General features: G+C 46.4%; 1 long non-coding RNA gene across 1 annotated transcript in view; it reads right to left on the bottom strand.

Annotated features, from left to right (window-relative positions):
* Positions 1-471: 471 nt before the first annotated feature.
* LOC139272570 (uncharacterized) overlaps positions 472-6,000 on the bottom strand; it is a 29,393-nt gene continuing 23,864 nt past the window's right edge. The window contains exon 4 of the long non-coding RNA XR_011594893.1: positions 472-792. This is a non-coding gene — a long non-coding RNA (uncharacterized lncRNA). The remainder of the gene's footprint in view (positions 793-6,000) is intronic.

The following is a 6,000-nucleotide window of genomic DNA, read 5'->3' as shown; positions in this document are numbered from 1 at the left end:
AAATTGGATGCTGCATTTCCTACGTTACAACAGTACTTAAAAAAAACTACTTCATTGGCCGTAAATCGCTTTGGGACATTGTTGAAATCACTATATAAATACGTTATGGGGAAAGGTTAAAATACCAGATGCTGCAAGTTGACAAATGGGAATTAGGAGTTTTAAAAAAAAAAGGAAAAGTCACCTTTCTCAGCAAAGGAGAATAGAATTCCGATATAAGTTGCAAGGGGAGATCTTTGAAGCAGATGGTGTCAATACGTTCTGGACAAAGTGAAGGGATGTGACGATGGACCGATTGACCTTACAAAGAGGAGTTTGCTTTTTGGACCTACTATTTCTAAAAACGCCCTATGTTCTTACTGCCTGAAGTTTGGGATTTGGTGCAGTAAACTCCCTTTGTTTAACTCTTGCGTGTGCCTCCACCAGGCGAGGGAACGAAAGATGGCAGGCAATTGTATGATGAAGATGAATAGGGAGCTGGCCACTTCTGCGTTGCGAAAGGAAAGCATGCTCACAGGATATTCTGTCACTGCTGAAGAATTGCTCTTAAGGAGTCCCAGGTGAGATTAGCTATGCTTGCGTTGGTTTATTACCCTGGCGTGATCACAATAGCGAGGGGACACCTGTGGTTTCGTCTTTTCTACTATGTTTAGGTCACTCAACAGTTAGGTCGTAAAATTAATCTGAAACAAATTGCCGAGCCTTTTCTTCAGTAACAAGGGAGGGAGAGAGCAGGGGGGGAAAAAAAAATCTCCATCGTTGAGCAGTAAGGCGCCAAGATACCGTCAGGGTCTGTAATGGAAAACAGATAACAGTAAAACAAAAATCTCCCCAAGAAGTAATGTTACATGGCGCAAAATAATAATATATTGTCACCCCTGCAGAGCTGTGAGGAAAACAGCAAGCTGAGGCAACGATAGAAAACTTGGCAGGACGTATCAAATAATAGGCACAGATTCATTCCCAGAACTTTTTATACTTGTATATTCAGCATAATCTGCACCTCCCACCCCCTCGACCCTACTCAGCACTTGATCAAAGACACATTTCACTCACGGGCACTCACGCGGAAAGTACAATTTTTTACGACTTGGACACGAGATTGGCTCTCAACTCCTTGGGCGCGTGGGGAAAGCTGGATTCTGTGCCGCTATGGGATCCAAGAAGGGAGGAAACTGCCTGACTCCATCGTTGCCGACTGGCATTAACTGCCGTGACTTCCCCCGTGTTGAAAAAGGTTCCAGATAAGGCGATGTTGTTCCCCCCCCCTCCCTGTTATGTCTTTAGATGCTCTGATAATGACTCCACGAGGCAATGTGTTATACTTGAACTGTAGTGACCTTCGTCCTTTATTGGTAACTCCAGAGTAAGGATCACACCTGGCGGCCTGCCTTTTATACTGGGCCAGGCACACCTGTACAGGTAACCTACAAGTCTCCCACTGCATTGGCCTCTGGTGGTACATTCATATGCGATGGTACCAGCAGTAAACATGTTGGATACATGACACTCCCCATCTCCGCAAGTTTGTCCGGCCCGACAACCCTCCGAGATCTCTGCGCTCCTCTCATTCCGACTTCTTGCGCATCTCCGATTCTGATCACTCCGGCATTGGCGGCTTTGCCTTAATCTACTGAAGCTCCTCAGCCCCCGAATTCCCTGCCTTAACCTCTCCGCCTCGCTACCTCTCTCTCCTCCTTTAAAGGCACTCCTTACCAACGTCTTTGGTCAAACTTTTTGGTCATCTGTCCTAATATCGTCTTATGGCTCAGTGTCAAATTTTGTTCGGCATTGCGCCTTGGGACGTTTTACGACATTAAAGGCGCTATATAAATGCAAGTTGTTGTCACTGTACTGTAATGGAAGCCAGCATTGCATCTCCGCTGGTTACGTGAAGGCGAGCGAGGAAGCTAGTCCGTTGGTGACCTGTTGGTAAACAGTCCAGGCTACACCTGAAGTCTCGGCACAATCGAGTAACTCGGACTAGCAGAATTGAAGTGAAGATTTTTAGAAACCCACCATAGTGCAATAAGTGTTGCAGTCTGGGAAATGTGTTCAGAAACGGACAAGTAGCAATATAGAGTTGCAGGATGGGTAACAGGGGAAAAACATGTCAAGTCGTTTTTGCCGAGCAACATTAAATATGTCACCTGCAAGAGGAGGTTGACTTGCAGTTCGGCTCGGTGTGGAATAACAGGGAACATGGCTTGTGCTTCATAGCTAAAATGTAAAAGTCCCCAATGTAAAGGAATTGATGACGGATTGCGTTTTTTTGCTTTAAATACTGAGAGCTGCTCGCCAAAAGCTGAGGCGGCATTAACGGGTTGCGTGAACGCTATCCAAACTGCCATTCTCCCTTGGCCAAGCTACAGGTATTCGAAAATAAACATATGTTGATACTTTATCAGACATCTGTGTCGAGCCTTTATTTAGGTTCCACAAGAGCCACGCTTGCTTTATATGGTGGTAATCATTCTGGAATTCACATCCCCAAAATAACCTGGTAATATTTCACGCACCTCAGTGCCTGGGAGACCAACTCGCACAGCTCAGTAAGTTTGGGAGCCATGATTTGTTGCGTGTGAGCCCTAACACAGTGTGGCACCTCTTGGGGTGATTGAATGTGAGCAGTGCTTTGGCCTCTGAGTCGATCTCACATCCCAGAGTCTGTGAGGCCTTGCTTCATAAATCACTTAAATGTGTGAAGCTTTGCTTCTCTCAACACTTTTTAAAACGATTCGCTGGTGGTGATGGTGCCGTTGCAAACATTAGGCGGGAGAAATTCAGCTGGAGGGGAGGAGGTGGGGGCCGTAGGGTGGTGGTCAGGCAATAGCGCCACAGCGGAGGGGGGGCGAATCCAGTGCCGCACGTCCCATTCGCAAGCCCCCGGTAGCACCGGCGGTAACAGTTAACGTCTCGGCACCTTTCGCCGCGCAGACCATGACGTCAGCACGTGTGCAACGCTCGGCGGGCGCTCGCTGGGCAAACTTCAGCAGCGCCTCCCGTCTTACTGCCTCGCGCCGACAGCGCCAGGGAACGGAGGTGTGAAGCAATCGGCGGCCGGTGGGGGAGCTACTTAAAGGGACATGCCTCTATTCCAAAGGTCATTTCTGCATGCCAGAGAGCACAGGATGTGCCTGCAGCCACATCAATGCCGCTTAATCCCCGGAGTGTTGCGGACCGTCAAAGGCCTTTGCATTTCATGCCCCATCATATCGCCATTCTGCACGCCCCGGGTCACTAGGGGCGGGTGTTCAGACTCCAGTGACCCTTCCCTTTAATGGCTGGAAGGCACCTTCGCCAATGCTCACTCCCGATTACACGACACCTCATATTCGTTACCGCTTGGAGCTTAACGCCACTCACCTACGCCATTAGCGCCTGATTTAGCGATGCCCTGCATTCTTTCAGCGCAAATTTGTGGGCGTCGAGATGGCGCTAAACTTACAACTTCTCAAAGGTTAACTCTCCGGGCCGGCAATCTCTAGCCCGAGGAACAGGAAGAGACCATTCAGCCCCTCGAGCCTGTTCTGCCATGCATTTAGATCATGGCTGATCTGCACCTCAACTCCATTTAGCTTTTGCTCTGCAACCCTTAATACCTTTACAGAGCAAAAAAATCTAGTGATCTCAGTCTTGAAAGCTCCAATTAACCCCCAGCCTCCATCGCCCTTTGGGAGAGAGAGTTCCTTTGTGTGAAGAAGTGCTTCCTGACATCACCCCTGAATGACCCAGCTCTAAATTGATTCCCCCACCGGAGGAAATAGTTTTTCTATATAAACCCTATCGAATCTTTTTAACATGTTAAACATCTCAATCAAATCACCCCTCAGTCTAAACTCAAGGGAAGTCAAGCCAAGTTTATGCAAACTTTTCACATAAATTAAAATCCTCCAAGCCCTGAAAGCAGTGAAAATATAAAACATATATATATTGAAAACCTTGCTACGTATTTTATTATGTATATAATAGCAGAAAGAGCAAGCTAACACAAACAGCAATGAGAAAAATGAGCAGATAATCTATTTTAAAGATGCTGGTTGAGGGATAAATTTGGCCAGGACATTGGGAAGAATTCCCCTGCTCATTTTTGTAATAGTGCCATGGATCATTTATGTCCACCTTTACAGATACTCCCCATTCACAATTTACAACACTCCCCATCCACAATTTACAACACTCCCCCCGTTCATGCCATACATCTCTAACCATTATCTACAGCACTGCCCTTTGAATCATCTATATTTAACGCTCCCCATTCATGATGTACGACACTCTCATTCATGATACTGCAGCACACCCATTCATGTTGTATTCTCTATTCATGCTATACACCATGCTCTATATATGATATACACCACTTTCCATTCGTAATTTAAAGACCTCCCCTTTGAGAAATATCACATTTGATGTAATAGAAACATAGAAACATAGAAAATAGGTGCAGGAGCAGGCCATTTGGCCCTTTGAGCCTGCACCACCATTCAATATGATCATGGCTGATCATGCAACTTCAGTATCCCACTCCTGCCTTCTCTCCATATCCCCTGAGTCCTTTAGCCGTAAGGGCCACATCTAACTACCTTTTGAATACATCCAACAAACTGGACTGAACAACTTTCTGTGGTAGAGATTTACACAGGTTCACAATTTTCTGGGTGAAGCAGTTTCTCCTCATCTCGGTCCTAAATGGCTTACCCCTTATCCTTAGACTGTGATCCCTGGTTCTGAACTTCCTCAACAGCGGGAACATTCTTTCTGCAGCTAACCTGTCCAATCCCGTCAGAATTTTATATGCTTCTATGAGATCCCCTTTCATTCTTCTAAATTCCAGTGAATATAAGCCTAGTCGATCCAGTCTTCCTTCATATGTCAGTCCTGCCATCCCGGGAATCAGTCTGGTGAACCTTCACTGAACTCCCTCAATAGCAAGAATGTCCTTCCTTAGATTAGGAGACCAAAACTGCACACAATACTCAATGTGTGGTCTCACCAAGGTCCTGTACAACTGCAGCAAGACCTCCCTGCTATTATACTCAAATCCTCTCGCTATGAAGGCCAACATGCCATTTGCTTTCTTAACTGCCTGCTGTAACTGCAGGCCTACTTTCAATGACTAATGTACCATGACACCCAAGTCTCATTGCACCTCCCCTTTTACTAATCTGTCACCATTCAGATAATAATCTGCCTCCCTGTTTTTGCCACCAAAGTGGAATAACTCACATTTAGAAACATAGAAACATAGAAAATAGGTGCAGGAGTAGGCCATTCGGCCCTTCGAGCCTGATCACTCCCTCAGTACCCCTTTCCTGCTTTCTCTCCATACCCCTTGTTCCCCTGAGCCATAAGGGCCATAGCTAACTCCCTCTTAAATATATCCAATGAACTGGCATCAACAACTCTCTGCGGCAGGCAATTCCACAGGTTAACAACTCTCTAAGTGAAGAAGTTTCTCCTCATCTCAGTCCTAAATGGCCTACCGCTTATCCTAAGACTATGTCCTCTGGTTCTGGACTTCCCCAACATCGGGAACAATCTTCTCGCATCTAACCTGTCCAGTCCCGTCAGAATTTATACGTTTCTATGAGATCCCCTCTCATCCCTCTCAACTCCAGTGAATAAAGGCCCAGTTGATCCAGTCTCTCCTCATATGACAGTCCAGCCATCCCTGGAATCAGTCTGGTGAACCTTCGCTGCACTCCCTCAATAGCAAGAACGTCCTTCCTCAGATTAGGAGACCAAAACTGAACACAATATTCCAGGTGAGGCCTCACCAAGGCCCTGTACAACTGCAGTAAAACCTCGCTGCTCCTATACTCAAATCCACTTGCTATGAAGGCCAACATACCATTTGCCTTCTTCACCGCCTGCTGTACCTGCATGCCAACTTTCAATGACTGATGAACCATGACACCCAGGTCTCGTTGCACCTCCCCTTTTCCTAATCTGCCACCATTCAGATAATATTCTGCCTTCGTGTTTTTGCCCCCAAAATGG

This window comes from Pristiophorus japonicus, chromosome 9 (genome assembly GCF_044704955.1).
Source record: "Pristiophorus japonicus isolate sPriJap1 chromosome 9, sPriJap1.hap1, whole genome shotgun sequence".
In the NCBI taxonomy this organism is placed as follows: domain Eukaryota; kingdom Metazoa; phylum Chordata; class Chondrichthyes; family Pristiophoridae; genus Pristiophorus; species Pristiophorus japonicus.
Note: the sequence above shows the minus strand (reverse complement) of the source record. Positions and strands in the feature narration are given on the sequence as shown.